Below are 19,863 nucleotides of genomic sequence, written 5' to 3'. Positions count from 1 at the left end.
AATAATGATAATGCCCAAAAACAACAAAAATGAACTGATTCTTCGTTTAAATGCATTGTTATTTAAGTCCATTTGAAGGTGTAAACCTCCGGTTAAGCAACTAATGTCCGAGTCCGAAAATGCCTGAACGACAAATCTGAATAATGTATGAAGGCAGTTTTATCTATATAAGTTTTAATCAGTACACTTTAATTACTAATTTTACACGGCACATAAACGTAAACGTCTGTACATCGGAAACGGTGAAGAGAGAAGCGAATATAAGTCTTAAATTTACACACACTTGTGTCTACGGCCATACCACGTTGAAAGCACCGGTTCTCGTCCGATCACCGAAGTTAAGCAACGTCGGGCCCGGTTAGTACTTGGATGGGTGACCGCTTGGGAATACCGGGTGCTGTAGACTCTAATTTAATTTTTCTTTTATAACTAAAAACAGTTGAAGTTTTTCTTTCTTTCTTTTATTGTAACTAAATTTACTTTCTTCAATATAAATAATAAATAGAGCAATTTCTAGACTTTCATTTTCTCTTTTTCCTTAACTTTCTTCAATAATTCGGATCCTAAAAAAATCAAGTATAGGACCTGAATATAGCAAATGTTGCTTCGCACTTCTCTGCTCTTGGTTTCGATCCTTACTACTGGAATATGCGATCATAGATGACCAGTATTTCTTATTAACAAATTCGGTTCAATTTATCCAGTTTCCTCTACTTTTACTACCACAACAAGCTGCCTCCTTTCACCTCGAAATACTTCCTTCAAGTTTCTTCTCATATATTCCTGGTGTAGTCTCTAGCGAAGAGTTGCAAAATATGCCATCAGTGTCTTTCATTTTGGATACTTATTTGTGGTATTTCTTATAAACTAATTGATTGATAAATATGGAATGTATGAATTGTGAGAATTTTTTAAATTAATTTATTGATTGATTGATTTCTTGTACAACAGGACCTCAGTCTGCCAGTGGGAAAATTGGCATCCTGTAGCGAATACTTCAAATATGGGCCATTGGCAAAATAAATTGGGTTATAAAATTCTGTTTTGATTACAGTAAGTTTAGATAGATATTCCATGCTTCCACTTTCTGTATTTCCACAACGTTAACTTCTCCAAGTTGCAAGAAGATATCCTTTGCAAATCTGATAAGATCCTATTTTTAAAGTTAGCTTATAGGCCGGTGTCGCTTATTTTAACCAAATGATAGGACAGAAAGAGGAATAATAATAATAATAATAATAACAACAACAATAATGTCCTGAATCTGCATTTTAAGTCAATTTCAACGTGGAATTCTCCCCTTATCTGGGTCAGAAAATGGATGAGTGACAAATATGAGTATCTGAGGCCAGTTTTGCTTCTTTTGGATTAGAACTTTGAATCAGTATACACTTTAGTTACTAATATTATACTTCACACAAACATTTGTACATCGGAAACGTTGAAGAGATGTGTGACTAATCAGCCCAAGAGTCTTGAAAACGCATCAAGACAACAAATTATGTTTTACAGTCGAAATGTTGTTCTCACTAGAACTGAAATAATTTAATTTCTACTTAAATGCCCGAAAAATTTACAATTAAAAATACAAGAAATGTTTTATACCTAGTCCCGCACAGTGACGTACATCTGATTCCCTGTACTCACCGAGAGCGTTCTGTGTCATATGGATGCATATCAAATGAAGTGAAAAGTAATGGAATACTCGCTTTTTTATTTATCCCTATGCATCGTGGTGCCCACACCACGATGAGACGCTGTTTCAATAAACCTTTTTATATATGTTCTTTACTGTTCTTCCTTTTTCTTCTTGCTTTATCATACTGACACACGAGAGAGAGAGAGAGAGAGAGAGAGAGAGAGAGAGAGTATGCAACAAAGCTCGCATAACTTTATCAGCTATTAACATTAATTGTACTTCTGTGTAATTTCATTTTTAACGCGTTATCCTATAACGATTGCAAACAAGGGCAAAAACTCTACTGATCTTACTCGATAATTATACCATACTGAATTATACCAAGTTTATCTCGTAAAAACGGATCATATATATCCTGGGTCCCTGAGGGTGTTTTAAGATATGTGTGTGTCATTTGTGATATATATATATATATATATATATATATATATATATATATATATATATATATATATATATATATATATATATATACGTTTGTGTGTGTACATACATACATACAAACGTACATACATACGTGTATTATTTACATATAGTCTTAGATAATTTTAATTATTGGGATATGGTTTTTAGGTATCAACAGATACAAAGGAAACAAACGTTTCAATACATATAATGACATTTTCTTAAATTCTACATTGTATCATATTGTCCTGCTACTTGCTAGGCAAGCTGACTTTTATAAAATTTGCAAACTCCTTATATATATTTAAATTTACTTTTAGTATTCAACCAGAATATCAGTACAGATCAGAAAGATTGAAAATACTATTTCTTTCATGTATATATATATATATATATATATATATATATATATATATATATATATATATATATATGAGAGAGAGGGAGAGAGAGAGATGGGGGGTTCGGAATGGTTTAAACAGACTCTAAATTACACTGATAAAATGTACATCAGTCCAATGGTTAACATGATAGATTTCTATCAAGCTGGTTGCCCTATTGTACCATTGAGCAAGACTACTCTCATTGCCTAACAAAACCAAGCAGTCTTTGGCAGAACACTATAATGTGAACTTAGGCCATCTAAATCAAATTCCTATGTGAAATTTGCCAATATAAGCCAATACACTTTAATGCAAACTTAGCCAATCTAAACCAAATATCTTAATGGAAACTTAGCCAAAGACCTTAATGTGAACTTAGCCCATCTAAACCAATATACCATAATGTGAACTTAGCCCATCTAAACCAAGAAAAGAATAATGTGATATTGGCTCATATAAACAAAAACACCTTAATGCTATCTTAGCCAATCTAAATCAACCGACTTAATTTATTTTTATAAAGAATACAAAGTGAAAATTTAAATACTTTTCAGCATTATGAATGAAATCACAAATAGTCCATAAATGTTCTATGACAAGTCCAAAAGGGTAGTGTTCCAAATGAATGCCAGTGGTTTTCTGAATGAAGTCCAATTCTGAATGTGCTGATGTGCTAACAATCTTGACGTATGGCGATGATGTAATTTAGAATGTCCTTGAATGAATTCATAATAGTCCCAAAATAGCGATTTTTGATCTTTGGACATTTGTATTGGGGTGTATGGACATATTTGTTTTGCTTATCAAAACGTTGGAAATCGCCGACACCATGCGGTATCGGCATAGGGTAGCTGCTTACTAGCCACAGGGGGCTCGTATCATTGCTTACAGTGAAACTATCAGTCGTACATATAGTATAAAATGTATGACTGTCAGTTTAATTGTGAGCAACGATGCGAGCCCCTGTGCTTACTAGCCTGCCATGCAAACTTGACCGACCTTTCATCGAGATATATCTGCATGAAATCGAGAGAAATACGATTTATTTTCTCAGAAATAATTGCGAGTATAACATCATTTGTCGTTAATGAAGCTGACTGACGAAAGAAAACGACAACCTTGATGAAATTTGACACGGAACTCGCCATTGTATTACTATTCAAATGACTGCACAAATATGGCAACCTACATGTCAGTGACATCGGCGATCAAATAAGCTCTTGCTTCCTTACAGATTGAAACTGACGGGATGTATTGTCGTAAGATGAGCTCTCCCCTGTCTCTAATATATATATATATATATATATATATATATATATATATATATATATATATATATATATATATATATATATATATATATATATATCTGTGTGTGTGTGTGTGTGTCTAATATATGTATGTGTGTAGTGTATGTAACGACGAAGAGACAACCTATATTAGTCTTAAATTTGTACGTACAAATGTCTACGGCCATACCACGTTGAAAACACCGGTTCTCGTCCGATCACCGAAGTTAAGCAACGTCGGGCCCGGTTAGTACTTGGATGGGTGACCGCCTGGGAATACCGGGTGTTGTAGGCATTTTTTAATTTTTTTTTTTTGGTTCCATCCTCACTGTGATGATATGCGATCATATATGGCCAATATTTCTTTTCTTCACAAATCTGGTGCAAATTTTTCAGTTTCCTCTACCTCCAGGATCGAAATGGGCCGCCTCGTATGCCGTCCAGATCCTCCAAATTTTTTCTGATATTTCGGATTCAGCCTGTAGCGAATAATTGCAACGTATGCAATCGATGTCTTTCATTTTGGATACTTGTCTGTGGTATTTCTTATTCACTAATTGATAGATATATTTGGAATGTATTATTTTTAATTATTTTATTTACCTGTTTTTTAGCAGGGCACCAGTCTATCAGTGTGAAACTTAGCATCCCTTAGCGAATACTTCGAATATGGGTCATTGACAAAATAAATTGGTGTATAAATCTCTGTTTTGATTACAGTAAGTTTGGATGGATGTTCCCTGCTTCCACTTCCTTGCACTTTCTGTGTTTCCACAACTTTAACGTTTCCGAGCTGCAAGACGATATCCGTTTCAAATCAGATTCGAGTCCGTCTTTAAAGGTAGCTCATAGGCTGATGTCGATTATTACCTATTGAATTAGTCAGTTGATACAAGATAAATAATAACAATAATAATAATGATAATGCCCAAAAACAACAAAAATGAACTGATTCTTCGTTTAAATGCATTGTTATTTAAGTCCATTTGAAGGTGTAAACCTCCGGTTAAGCAACTAATGTCCGAGTCCGAAAATGCCTGAACGACAAATCTGAATAATGTATGAAGGCAGTTTTATCTATATAAGTTTTAATCAGTACACTTTAATTACTAATTTTACACGGCACATAAACGTAAACGTCTGTACATCGGAAACGGTGAAGAGAGAAGCGAATATAAGTCTTAAATTTACACACACTTGTGTCTACGGCCATACCACGTTGAAAGCACCGGTTCTCGTCCGATCACCGAAGTTAAGCAACGTCGGGCCCGGTTAGTACTTGGATGGGTGACCGCCTGGGAATACCGGGTGCTGTAGACTCTAATTTAATTTTTCTTTTATAACTAAAAACAGTTGAAGTTTTTCTTTCTTTCTTTTATTGTAACTAAATTTACTTTCTTCAATGTAAATAATAAATAGAGCAATTTCTAGACTTTCATTTTCTCTTTTTCCTTAACTTTCTTCAATAATTCGGATCCTAAAAAAATCAAGTATAGGACCTGAATATAGCAAATGTTGCTTCGCACTTCTCTGCTCTTGGTTTCGATCCTTACTACTGGAATATGCGATCATAGATGACCAGTATTTCTTATTAACAAATTCGGTTCAATTTATCCAGTTTCCTCTACTTTTACTACCACAACAAGCTGCCTCCTTTCACCTCGAAATACTTCCTTCAAGTTTCTTCTCATATATTCCTGGTGTAGTCTCTAGCGAAGAGTTGCAAAATATGCCATCAGTGTCTTTCATTTTGGATACTTATTTGTGGTATTTCTTATAAACTAATTGATTGATAAATATGGAATGTATGAATTGTGAGAATTTTTTAAATTAATTTATTGATTGATTGATTTCTTGTACAACAGGACCTCAGTCTGCCAGTTTGAAAATTGGCATCCTGTAGCGAATACTTCAAATATGGGCCATTGGCAAAATAAATTGGGTTATAAAATTCTGTTTTGATTACAGTAAGTTTAGATAGATATTCCATGCTTCCACTTTCTGTATTTCCACAACGTTAAGTTCTCCAAGTTGCAAGAAGATATCCTTTGCAAATCTGATAAGATCCTATTTTTAAAGTTAGCTTATAGGCCGGTGTCGCTTATTTTAACCAAATGATAGGACAGAAAGAGGAATAATAATAATAATAATAATAACAACAACAATAATGTCCTGAATCTGCATTTTAAGTCAATTTCAACGTGGAATTCTCCCCTTATCTGGGTCAGAAAATGGATGAGTGACAAATATGAGTATCTGAGGCCAGTTTTGCTTCTTTTGGATTAGAACTTTGAATCAGTATACACTTTAGTTACTAATATTATACTTCACACAAACATTTGTACATCGGAAACGTTGAAGAGATGTGTGACTAATCAGCCCAAGAGTCTTGAAAACGCATCAAGACAACAAATTATGTTTTACAGTCGAAATGTTGTTCTCACTAGAACTGAAATAATTTAATTTCTACTTAAATGCCCGAAAAATTTACAATTAAAAATACAAGAAATGTTTTATACCTAGTCCCGCACAGTGACGTACATCTGATTCCCTGTACTCACCGAGAGCGTTCTGTGTCATATGGATGCATATCAAATGAAGTGAAAAGTAATGGAATACTCGCTTTTTTATTTATCCCTATGCATCGTGGTGCCCACACCACGATGAGACGCTGTTTCAATAAACCTTTTTATATATGTTCTTTACTGTTCTTCCTTTTTCTTCTTGCTTTATCATACTGACACACGAGAGAGAGAGAGAGAGAGAGAGAGAGAGAGAGAGAGTATGCAACAAAGCTCGCATAACTTTATCAGCTATTAACATTAATTGTACTTCTGTGTAATTTCATTTTTAACGCGTTATCCTATAACGATTGCAAACAAGGGCAAAAACTCTACTGATCTTACTCGATAATTATACCATACTGAATTATACCAAGTTTATCTCGTAAAAACGGATCATATATATCCTGGGTCCCTGAGGGTGTTTTAAGATATGTGTGTGTCATTTGTGATATATATATATATATATATATATATATATATATATATATATATATATATATATATATATATATATATATATATATATATATATATATATATATATAGATAGATATATATATATATATATATATATATATATATATATATATATATATATATATATATATATATATATACGTTTGTGTGTGTACATACATACATACAAACGTACATACATACGTGTATTATTTACATATAGTCTTAGATAATTTTAATTATTGGGATATGGTTTTTAGGTATCAACAGATACAAAGAAAACAAACGTTTCAATACATATAATGACATTTTCTTAAATTCTACATTGTATCATATTGTCCTGCTACTTGCTAGGCAAGCTGACTTTTATAAAATTTGCAAACTCCTTATATATATTTAAATTTACTTTTAGTATTCAACCAGAATATCAGTACAGATCAGAAAGATTGAAAATACTATTTCTTTCATGTATATATATATATATATATATATATATATATATATATATATATATATATATATATATATATATATATATATATATATATATATATATATATGAGAGAGAGGGAGAGAGAGAGATGGGGGGTTCGGAATGGTTTAAACAGACTCTAAATTACACTGATAAAATGTACATCAGTCCAATGGTTAACATGATAGATTTCTATCAAGCTGGTTGCCCTATTGTACCATTGAGCAAGACTACTCTCATTGCCTAACAAAACCAAGCAGTCTTTTGCCAGAACACTATAATGTGAACTTAGGCCATCTAAATCAAATTCCTATGTGAAATTTGCCAATATAAGCCAATACACTTTAATGCAAACTTAGCCAATCTAAACCAAATATCTTAATGGAAACTTAGCCAAAGACCTTAATGTGAACTTAGCCCATCTAAACCAATATACCATAATGTGAACTTAGCCCATCTAAACCAAGAAAAGAATAATGTGATATTGGCTCATATAAACAAAAACACCTTAATGCTATCTTAGCCAATCTAAATCAACCGACTTAATTTATTTTTATAAAGAATACAAAGTGAAAATTTAAATACTTTTCAGCATTATGAATGAAATCACAAATAGTCCATAAATGTTCTATGACAAGTCCAAAAGGGTAGTGTTCCAAATGAATGCCAGTGGTTTTCTGAATGAAGTCCAATTCTGAATGTGCTGATGTGCTAACAATCTTGACGTATGGCGATGATGTAATTTAGAATGTCCTTGAATGAATTCATAATAGTCCCAAAATAGCGATTTTTGATCTTTGGACATTTGTATTGGGGTGTATGGACATATTTGTTTTGCTTATCAAAACGTTGGAAATCGCCGACACCATGCGGTATCGGCATAGGGTAGCTGCTTACTAGCCACAGGGGGCTCGTATCATTGCTTACAGTGAAACTATCAGTCGTACATATAGTATAAAATGTATGACTGTCAGTTTAATTGTGAGCAACGATGCGAGCCCCTGTGCTTACTAGCCTGCCATGCAAACTTGACCGACCTTTCATCGAGATATATCTGCATGAAATCGAGAGAAATACGATTTATTTTCTCAGAAATAATTGCGAGTATAACATCATTTGTCGTTAATGAAGCTGACTGACGAAAGAAAACGACAACCTTGATGAAATTTGACACGGAACTCGCCATTGTATTACTATTCAAATGACTGCACAAATATGGCAACCTACATGTCAGTGACATCGGCGATCAAATAAGCTCTTGCTTCCTTACAGATTGAAACTGAAGGGATGTATTGTCGTAAGATGAGCTCTCCTCTGTCTCTAATATATATATAAATATATATATATATATATATATATATATATATATATATATATATATATATATATATATATATCTGTGTGTGTGTGTGTGTCTAATATATGTATGTGTGTAGTGTATGTAACGACGAAGAGACAACCTATATTAGTCTTAAATTTGTACGTACAAATGTCTACGGCCATACCACGTTGAAAACACCGGTTCTCGTCCGATCACCGAAGTTAAGCAACGTCGGGCCCGGTTAGTACTTGGATGGGTGACCGCCTGGGAATACCGGGTGTTGTAGGCATTTTTTAATTTTTTTTTTTTGGTTCCATCCTCACTGTGATGATATGCGATCATATATGGCCAATATTTCTTTTCTTCACAAATCTGGTGCAAATTTTTCAGTTTCCTCTACCTCCAGGATCGAAATGGGCCGCCTCGTATGCCGTCCAGATCCTCCAAATTTTTTCTGATATTTCGGATTCAGCCTGTAGCGAATAATTGCAACGTATGCAATCGATGTCTTTCATTTTGGATACTTGTCTGTGGTATTTCTTATTCACTAATTGATAGATATATTTGGAATGTATTATTTTTAATTATTTTATTTACCTGTTTTTTAGCAGGGCACCAGTCTATCAGTGTGAAACTTAGCATCCCTTAGCGAATACTTCGAATATGGGTCATTGACAAAATAAATTGGTGTATAAATCTCTGTTTTGATTACAGTAAGTTTGGATGGATGTTCCCTGCTTCCACTTCCTTGCACTTTCTGTGTTTCCACAACTTTAACGTTTCCGAGCTGCAAGACGATATCCGTTTCAAATCAGATTCGAGTCCGTCTTTAAAGGTAGCTCATAGGCTGATGTCGATTATTACCTATTGAATTAGTCAGTTGATACAAGATAAATAATAACAATAATAATAATGATAATGCCCAAAAACAACAAAAATGAACTGATTCTTCGTTTAAATGCATTGTTATTTAAGTCCATTTGAAGGTGTAAACCTCCGGTTAAGCAACTAATGTCCGAGTCCGAAAATGCCTGAACGACAAATCTGAATAATGTATGAAGGCAGTTTTATCTATATAAGTTTTAATCAGTACACTTTAATTACTAATTTTACACGGCACATAAACGTAAACGTCTGTACATCGGAAACGGCGAAGAGAGAAGCGAATATAAGTCTTAAATTTACACACACTTGTGTCTACGGCCATACCACGTTGAAAGCACCGGTTCTCGTCCGATCACCGAAGTTAAGCAACGTCGGGCCCGGTTAGTACTTGGATGGGTGACCGCCTGGGAATACCGGGTGCTGTAGACTCTAATTTTTTTTTCTTTTATAACTAAAAACAGTTGAAGTTTTTCTTTCTTTCTTTTATTGTAACTAAATTTACTTTCTTCAATATAAATAATAAATAGAGCAATTTCTAGACTTTCATTTTCTCTTTTTTCTTAACTTTCTTCAATAATTCGGATCCTAAAAAAATCAAGTATAGGACCTGAATATAGCAAATGTTGCTTCGCACTTCTCTGCTCTTGGTTTCGATCCTTACTACTGGAATATGCGATCATAGATGACCAGTATTTCTTATTAACAAATTCGGTTCAATTTATCCAGTTTCCTCTACTTTTACTACCACAACAAGCTGCCTCCTTTCACCTCGAAATACTTCCTTCAAGTTTCTTCTCATATATTCCTGGTGTAGTCTCTAGCGAAGAGTTGCAAAATATGCCATCAGTGTCTTTCATTTTGGATACTTATTTGTGGTATTTCTTATAAACTAATTGATTGATAAATATGGAATGTATGAATTGTGAGAATTTTTTTAATTAATTTATTGATTGATTGATTTCTTGTACAACAGGACCTCAGTCTGCCAGTGGGAAAATTGGCATCCTGTAGCGAATACTTCAAATATGGGCCATTGGCAAAATAAATTGGGTTATAAAATTCTGTTTTGATTACAGTAAGTTTAGATAGATATTCCATGCTTCCACTTTCTGTATTTCCACAACGTTAACTTCTCCAAGTTGCAAGAAGATATCCTTTGCAAATCTGATAAGATCCTATTTTTAAAGTTAGCTTATAGGCCGGTGTCGCTTATTTTAACCAAATGATAGGACAGAAAGAGGAATAATAATAATAATAATAATAACAACAACAATAATGTCCTGAATCTGCATTTTAAGTCAATTTCAACGTGGAATTCTCCACTTATCTGGGTCAGAAAATGGATGAGTGACAAATATGAGTATCTGAGGCCAGTTTTGCTTCTTTTGGATTAGAACTTTGAATCAGTATACACTTTAGTTACTAATATTATACTTCACACAAACATTTGTACATCGGAAACGTTGAAGAGATGTGTGACTAATCAGCCCAAGAGTCTTGAAAACGCATCAAGACAACAAATTATGTTTTACAGTCGAAATGTTGTTCTCACTAGAACTGAAATAATTTAATTTCTACTTAAATGCCCGAAAAATTTACAATTAAAAATACAAGAAATGTTTTATACCTAGTCCCGCACAGTGACGTACATCTGATTCCCTGTACTCACCGAGAGCGTTCTGTGTCATATAGATGCATATCAAATGAAGTGAAAAGTAATGGAATACTCGCTTTTTTATTTATCCCTATGCATCGTGGTGCCCACACCACGATGAGACGCTGTTTCAATAAACCTTTTTATATATGTTCTTTACTGTTCTTCCTTTTTCTTCTTGCTTTATCATACTGACACACGAGAGAGAGAGAGAGAGAGAGAGAGAGAGAGAGAGAGTATGCAACAAAGCTCGCATAACTTTATCAGCTATTAACATTAATTGTACTTCTGTGTAATTTCATTTTTAACGCGTTATCCTATAACGATTGCAAACAAGGGCAAAAACTCTACTGATCTTACTCGATAATTATACCATACTGAATTATACCAAGTTTATCTCGTAAAAACGGATCATATATATCCTGGGTCCCTGAGGGTGTTTTAAGATATGTGTGTGTCATTTGTGATATATATATATATATATATATATATATATATATATATATATATATATATATATATATATATATATATATATATATATATATATATATATATATATATATAGATAGATATATATATATATATATATATATATATATATATATATATATATATATATATATATATATATATATATATATATACGTTTGTGTGTGTACATACATACATACAAACGTACATACATACGTGTATTATTTACATATAGTCTTAGATAATTTTAATTATTGGGATATGGTTTTTAGGTATCAACAGATACAAAGAAAACAAACGTTTCAATACATATAATGACATTTTCTTAAATTCTACATTGTATCATATTGTCCTGCTACTTGCTAGGCAAGCTGACTTTTATAAAATTTGCAAACTCCTTATATATATTTAAATTTACTTTTAGTATTCAACCAGAATATCAGTACAGATCAGAAAGATTGAAAATACTATTTCTTTCATGTATATATATATATATATATATATATATATATATATATATATATATATATATATATATATATGAGAGAGAGGGAGAGAGAGAGATGGGGGGTTCGGAATGGTTTAAACAGACTCTAAATTACACTGATAAAATGTACATCAGTCCAATGGTTAACATGATAGATTTCTATCAAGCTGGTTGCCCTATTGTACCATTGAGCAAGACTACTCTCATTGCCTAACAAAACCAAGCAGTCTTTTGCCAGAACACTATAATGTGAACTTAGGCCATCTAAATCAAATTCCTATGTGAAATTTGCCAATATAAGCCAATACACTTTAATGCAAACTTAGCCAATCTAAACCAAATATCTTAATGGAAACTTAGCCAAAGACCTTAATGTGAACTTAGCCCATCTAAACCAATATACCATAATGTGAACTTAGCCCATCTAAACCAAGAAAAGAATAATGTGATATTGGCTCATATAAACAAAAACACCTTAATGCTATCTTAGCCAATCTAAATCAACCGACTTAATTTATTTTTTTAAAGAATACAAAGTGAAAATTTAAATACTTTTCAGCATTATGAATGAAATCACAAATAGTCCATAAATGTTCTATGACAAGTCCAAAAGGGTAGTGTTCCAAATGAATGCCAGTGGTTTTCTGAATGAAGTCCAATTCTGAATGTGCTGATGTGCTAACAATCTTGACGTATGGCGATGATGTAATTTAGAATGTCCTTGAATGAATTCATAATAGTCCCAAAATAGCGATTTTTGATCTTTGGACATTTGTATTGGGGTGTATGGACATATTTGTTTTGCTTATCAAAACGTTGGAAATCGCCGACACCATGCGGTATCGGCATAGGGTAGCTGCTTACTAGCCACAGGGGGCTCGTATCATTGCTTACAGTGAAACTATCAGTCGTACATATAGCATAAAATGTATGACTGTCAGTTTAATTGTGAGCAACGATGCGAGCCCCTGTGCTTACTAGCCTGCCATGCAAACTTGACCGACCTTTCATCGAGATATATCTGCATGAAATCGAGAGAAATACGATTTATTTTCTCAGAAATAATTGCGAGTATAACATCATTTGTCGTTAATGAAGCTGACTGACGAAAGAAAACGACAACCTTGATGAAATTTGACACGGAACTCGCCATTGTATTACTATTCAAATGACTGCACAAATATGGCAACCTACATGTCAGTGACATCGGCGATCAAATAAGCTCTTGCTTCCTTACAGATTGAAACTGAAGGGATGTATTGTCGTAAGATGAGCTCTCCCCTGTCTCTAATATATATATAAATATATATATATATATATATATATATATATATATATATATATATATATATATATATATATATATATATATATATATATATATATATATATATATATATATATATATATATATCTGTGTGTGTGTGTGTGTCTAATATATGTATGTGTGTAGTGTATGTAACGACGAAGAGACAACCTATATTAGTCTTAAATTTGTACGTACAAATGTCTACGGCCATACCACGTTGAAAACACCGGTTCTCGTCCGATCACCGAAGTTAAGCAACGTCGGGCCCGGTTAGTACTTGGATGGGTGACCGCCTGGGAATACCGGGTGTTGTAGGCATTTTTTAATTTTTTTTTTTTGGTTCCATCCTCACTGTGATGATATGCGATCATATATGGCCAATATTTCTTTTCTTCACAAATCTGGTGCAAATTTTTCAGTTTCCTCTACCTCCAGGATCGAAATGGGCCGCCTCGTATGCCGTCCAGATCCTCCAAATTTTTTCTGATATTTCGGATTCAGCCTGTAGCGAATAATTGCAACGTATGCAATCGATGTCTTTCATTTTGGATACTTGTCTGTGGTATTTCTTATTCACTAATTGATAGATATATTTGGAATGTATTATTTTTAATTATTTTATTTACCTGTTTTTTAGCAGGGCACCAGTCTATCAGTGTGAAACTTAGCATCCCTTAGCGAATACTTCGAATATGGGTCATTGACAAAATAAATTGGTGTATAAATCTCTGTTTTGATTACAGTAAGTTTGGATGGATGTTCCCTGCTTCCACTTCCTTGCACTTTCTGTGTTTCCACAACTTTAACGTTTCCGAGCTGCAAGACGATATCCGTTTCAAATCAGATTCGAGTCCGTCTTTAAAGGTAGCTCATAGGCTGATGTCGATTATTACCTATTGAATTAGTCAGTTGATACAAGATAAATAATAACAATAATAATAATGATAATGCCCAAAAACAACAAAAATGAACTGATTCTTCGTTTAAATGCATTGTTATTTAAGTCCATTTGAAGGTGTAAACCTCCGGTTAAGCAACTAATGTCCGAGTCCGAAAATGCCTGAACGACAAATCTGAATAATGTATGAAGGCAGTTTTATCTATATAAGTTTTAATCAGTACACTTTAATTACTAATTTTACACGGCACATAAACGTAAACGTCTGTACATCGGAAACGGTGAAGAGAGAAGCGAATATAAGTCTTAAATTTACACACACTTGTGTCTACGGCCATACCACGTTGAAAGCACCGGTTCTCGTCCGATCACCGAAATTAAGCAACGTCGGGCCCGGTTAGTACTTGGATGGGTGACCGCCTGGGAATACCGGGTGCTGTAGACTCTAATTTTTTTTTTCTTTTATAACTAAAAACAGTTGAAGTTTTTCTTTCTTTCTTTTATTGTAACTAAATTTACTTTCTTCAGTATAAATAATAAATAGAGCAATTTCTAGACTTTCATTTTCTCTTTTTCCTTAACTTTCTTCAATAATTCGGATCCTAAAAAAATCAAGTATAGGACCTGAATATAGCAAATGTTGCTTCGCACTTCTCTGCTCTTGGTTTCGATCCTTACTACTGGAATATGCGATCATAGATGACCAGTATTTCTTATTAACAAATTCGGTTCAATTTATCCAGTTTCCTCTACTTTTACTACCACAACAAGCTGCCTCCTTTCACCTCGAAATACTTCCTTCAAGTTTCTTCTCATATATTCCTGGTGTAGTCTCTAGCGAAGAGTTGCAAAATATGCCATCAGTGTCTTTCATTTTGGATACTTATTTGTGGTATTTCTTATAAACTAATTGATTGATAAATATGGAATGTATGAATTGTGAGAATTTTTTTAATTAATTTATTGATTGATTGATTTCTTGTACAACAGGACCTCAGTCTGCCAGTGGGAAAATTGGCATCCTGTAGCGAATACTTCAAATATGGGCCATTGGCAAAATAAATTGGGTTATAAAATTCTGTTTTGATTACAGTAAGTTTAGATAGATATTCCATGCTTCCACTTTCTGTATTTCCACAACGTTAACTTCTCCAAGTTGCAAGAAGATATCCTTTGCAAATCTGATAAGATCCTATTTTTAAAGTTAGCTTATAGGCCGGTGTCGCTTATTTTAACCAAATGATAGGACAGAAAGAGGAATAATAATAATAATAATAATAACAACAACAATAATGTCCTGAATCTGCATTTTAAGTCAATTTCAACGTGGAATTCTCCCCTTATCTGGGTCAGAAAATGGATGAGTGACAAATATGAGTATCTGAGGCCAGTTTTGCTTCTTTTGGATTAGAACTTTGAATCAGTATACACTTTAGTTACTAATATTATACTTCACACAAACATTTGTACATCGGAAACGTTGAAGAGATGTGTGACTAATCAGCCCAAGAGTCTTGAAAACGCATCAAGACAACAAATTATGTTTTACAGTCGAAATGTTGTTCTCACTAGAACTGAAATAATTTAATTTCTACTTAAATGCCCGAAAAATTTACAATTAAAAATACAAGAAATGTTTTATACCTAGTCCCGCACAGTGACGTACATCTGATTCCCTGTACTCACCGAGAGCGTTCTGTGTCATATGGATGCATATCAAATGAAGTGAAAAGTAATGGAATACTCGCTTTTTTATTTATCCCTATGCATCGTGGTGCCCACACCACGATGAGACGCTGTTTCAATAAACCTTTTTATATATGTTCTTTACTGTTCTTCCTTTTTCTTCTTGCTTTATCATACTGACACACGAGAGAGAGAGAGAGAGAGAGAGAGAGAGAGAGAGAGAGAGTGTATGCAACAAAGCTCGCATAACTTTATCAGCTATTAACATTAATTGTACTTCTGTGTAATTTCATTTTTAACGCGTTATCCTATAACGATTGCAAACAAGGGCAAAAACTCTACTGATCTTACTCGATAATTATACCATACTGAATTATACCAAGTTTATCTCGTAAAAACGGATCATATATATCCTGGGTCCCTGAGGGTGTTTTAAGATATGTGTGTGTCATTTGTGATATATATATATATATATATATATATATATATATATATATATATATATATATATATATATATATATATATATATACGTTTGTGTGTGTACATACATACACACAAACGTACATACATACGTGTATTATTTACATATAGTCTTAGATAATTTTAATTATTGGGATATGGTTTTTAGGTATCAACAGATACAAAGGAAACAAACGTTTCAATACATATAATGACATTTTCTTAAATTCTACATTGTATCATATTGTCCTGCTACTTGCTAGGCAAGCTGACTTTTATAAAATTTGGAAACTCCTTATATATATTTAAATTTACTTTTAGTATTCAACCAGAATATCAGTACAGATCAAAAAGATTGAAAATACTATTTCTTTCATGTATATATATATATATATATATATATATATATATATATATATATATATATATATATATATATATATATATATATATATATATATGAGAGAGGGAGAGAGAGAGATGGGGGGTTCGGAATGGTTTAAACGGACTCTAAATTACACTGATAAAATGTACATCAGTCCAATGGTTAACATGATAGATTTCTATCAAGCTGGTTGCCCTATTGTACCATTGAGCAAGACTACTCTCATTGCCTAACAAAACCAAGCAGTCTTTTGCCAGAACACTATAATGTGAACTTAGGCCATCTAAATCAAATTCCTATGTGAAATTTGCCAATATAAGCCAATACACTTTAATGCAAACTTAGCCAATCTAAACCAAATATCTTAATGGAAACTTAGCCAAACACCTTAATGTGAACTTAGCCCATCTAAACCAATATACCATAATGTGAACTTAGCCCATCTAAACAAAGAAAAGAATAATGTGATATTGGCTCATATAAACAAAAACACCTTAATGCTATCTTAGCCAATCTAAATCAACCGACTTAATTTATTTTTTTAAAGAATACAAAGTGAAAATTTAAATACTTTTCAGCATTATGAATGAAATCACAAATAGTCCATAAATGTTCTATGACAAGTCCAAAAGGGTAGTGTTCCAAATGAATGCCAGTGGTTTTCTGAATGAAGTCCAATTCTGAATGTGCTGATGTGCTAACAATCTTGACGTATGGCGATGATGTAATTTAGAATGTCCTTGAATGAATTCATAATAGTCCCAAAATAGCGATTTTTGATCTTTGGACATTTGTATTGGGGTGTATGGACATATTTGTTTTGCTTATCAAAACGTTGGAAATCGCCGACACCATGCGGTATCGGCATAGGGTAGCTGCTTACTAGCCACAGGGGGCTCGTATCATTGCTTACAGTGAAACTATCAGTCGTACATATAGTATAAAATGTATGACTGTCAGTTTAATTGTGAGCAACGATGCGAGCCCCTGTGCTTACTAGCCTGCCATGCAAACTTGACCGACCTTTCATCGAGATATATCTGCATGAAATCGAGAGAAATACGATTTATTTTCTCAGAAATAATTGCGAGTATAACATCATTTGTCGTTAATGAAGCTGACTGACGAAAGAAAACGACAACCTTGATGAAATTTGACACGGAACTCGCCATTGTATTACTATTCAAATGACTGCACAAATATGGCAACCTACATGTCAGTGACATCGGCGATCAAATAAGCTCTTGCTTCCTTACAGATTGAAACTGAAGGGATGTATTGTCGTAAGATGAGCTCTCCCCTGTCTCTAATATATATATATATATATATATATATATATATATATATATATATATATATATCTGTGTGTGTGTGTGTGTGTCTAATATATGTATGTGTGTATTGTATGTAACGACGAAGAGACAACCTATATTAGTCTTAAATTTGTACGTACAAATGTCTACGGCCATACCACGTTGAAAGCACCGGTTCTCGTCCGATCACCGAAGTTAAGCAACGTCGGGCCCGGTTAGTACTTGGATGGGTGACCGCCTGGGAATACCGGGTGTTGTAGGCATTTTTTAATTTTTTTTTTTTGGTTCCATCCTCACTGTGATGATATGCGATCATATATGGCCAATATTTCTTTTCTTCACAAATCTGGTGCAAATTTTTCAGTTTCCTCTACCTCCAGGATCGAAATGGGCCGCCTCGTATGCCGTCCAGATCCTCCAAATTTCTTCTGATATTTCGGATTCAGCCTGTAGCGAATAATTGCAACGTATGCAATCGATGTCTTTCATTTTGGATACTTGTCTGTGGTATTTCTTATTCACTAATTGATAGATATATTTGGAATGTATTATTTTTAATTATTTTATTTACCTGTTTTTTAGCAGGGCACCAGTCTATCAGTGTGAAACTTAGCATCCCTTAGCGAATACTTCGAATATGGGTCATTGACAAAATAAATTGGTGTATAAATCTCTGTTTTGATTACAGTAAGTTTGGATGGATGTTCCCTGCTTCCACTTCCTTGCACTTTCTGTGTTTCCACAACTTTAACGTTTCCGAGCTGCAAGACGATATCCGTTTCAAATCAGATTCGAGTCCGTCTTTAAAGGTAGCTCATAGGCTGATGTCGATTATTTACCTATTGAATTAGTCATTTGATACAAGATAAATAATAATAATAATAATGATAATGCCCAAAAACAACAAAAATGAACTGATTCTTCGTTTAAATGCATTGTTATTTAAGTCCATTTGAAGGTGTAAACCTCCGGTTAAGCAACTAATGTCCGAGTCCGAAAATGCCTGAACGACAAATCTGAATAATGTATGAAGGCAGTTTTATCTATAGAAGTTTTAATCAGTACACTTTAATTACTAATTTTACACGGCACATAAACGTAAACGTCTGTACATCGGAAACGGTGAAGAGAGAAGCGAATATAAGTCTTAAATTTACACACACTTGTGTCTACGGCCATACCACGTTGAAAGCACCGGTTCTCGTCCGATCACCGAAGTTAAGCAACGTCGGGCCCGGTTAGTACTTGGATGGGTGACCGCCTGGGAATACCGGGTGCTGTAGACTCTAATTTAATTTTTCTTTTATAACTAAAAACAGTTGAAGTTTTTCTTTCTTTCTTTTATTGTAACTAAATTTACTTTCTTCAATATAAATAATAAATAGAGCAATTTCTAGACTTTCATTTTCTCTTTTTCCTTAACTTTCTTCAATAATTCGGATCCTAAAAAAATCAAGTATAGGACCTGAATATAGCAAATGTTGCTTCGCACTTCTCTGCTCTTGGTTTCGATCCTTACTACTGGAATATGCGATCATAGATGACCAGTATTTCTTATTAACAAATTCGGTTCAATTTATCCAGTTTCCTCTACTTTTACTACCACAACAAGCTGCCTCCTTTCACCTCGAAATACTTCCTTCAAGTTTCTTCTCATATATTCCTGGTGTAGTCTCTAGCGCAGAGTTGCAAAATATGCCATCAGTGTCTTTCATTTTTGA

The 19,863-nt window shown here is 33.4% G+C and overlaps 9 non-coding genes across 9 annotated transcripts; all 9 read left to right on the top strand.

The window, feature by feature from the left end:
* Positions 1-287: 287 nt before the first annotated feature.
* Positions 288-406, top strand: LOC149771919 (5S ribosomal RNA). The gene has a single exon (XR_016418112.1). It is a non-coding gene; the product is annotated as a 5S ribosomal RNA (ribosomal RNA).
* A 3,546-nt stretch (positions 407-3,952) lies between these two features.
* On the top strand, positions 3,953-4,071 carry LOC149771918 (5S ribosomal RNA). Its single transcript, XR_016418097.1, has one exon. It is a non-coding gene; the product is annotated as a 5S ribosomal RNA (ribosomal RNA).
* A 906-nt stretch (positions 4,072-4,977) lies between these two features.
* Positions 4,978-5,096, top strand: LOC149771917 (5S ribosomal RNA). The gene has a single exon (XR_016418111.1). It is a non-coding gene; the product is annotated as a 5S ribosomal RNA (ribosomal RNA).
* Positions 5,097-8,759: 3,663 nt separating this feature from the next.
* LOC149771916 (5S ribosomal RNA) lies at positions 8,760-8,878 on the top strand. The gene has a single exon (XR_016418096.1). It is a non-coding gene; the product is annotated as a 5S ribosomal RNA (ribosomal RNA).
* Positions 8,879-9,784: 906 nt separating this feature from the next.
* Positions 9,785-9,903, top strand: LOC149771915 (5S ribosomal RNA). Its single transcript, XR_016418100.1, has one exon. It is a non-coding gene; the product is annotated as a 5S ribosomal RNA (ribosomal RNA).
* Positions 9,904-13,597: 3,694 nt separating this feature from the next.
* Positions 13,598-13,716, top strand: LOC149771914 (5S ribosomal RNA). The gene has a single exon (XR_016418095.1). It is a non-coding gene; the product is annotated as a 5S ribosomal RNA (ribosomal RNA).
* Positions 13,717-14,622: 906 nt separating this feature from the next.
* On the top strand, positions 14,623-14,741 carry LOC149771913 (5S ribosomal RNA). Its single transcript, XR_016418099.1, has one exon. It is a non-coding gene; the product is annotated as a 5S ribosomal RNA (ribosomal RNA).
* Positions 14,742-18,286: 3,545 nt separating this feature from the next.
* Positions 18,287-18,405, top strand: LOC149771912 (5S ribosomal RNA). Its single transcript, XR_016418098.1, has one exon. It is a non-coding gene; the product is annotated as a 5S ribosomal RNA (ribosomal RNA).
* A 904-nt stretch (positions 18,406-19,309) lies between these two features.
* Positions 19,310-19,428, top strand: LOC149771911 (5S ribosomal RNA). The gene has a single exon (XR_016418089.1). It is a non-coding gene; the product is annotated as a 5S ribosomal RNA (ribosomal RNA).
* The last annotated feature ends 435 nt before the right edge of the window (positions 19,429-19,863 follow it).

The sequence above is a fragment of the Sinohyriopsis cumingii genome, unplaced genomic scaffold (genome assembly GCF_028554795.1).
Source record: "Sinohyriopsis cumingii isolate HCF-2022 unplaced genomic scaffold, ASM2855479v2 utg001592l, whole genome shotgun sequence".
NCBI lineage: Eukaryota > Metazoa > Mollusca > Bivalvia > Unionida > Unionidae > Sinohyriopsis > Sinohyriopsis cumingii.
Note: the sequence above shows the minus strand (reverse complement) of the source record. Positions and strands in the feature narration are given on the sequence as shown.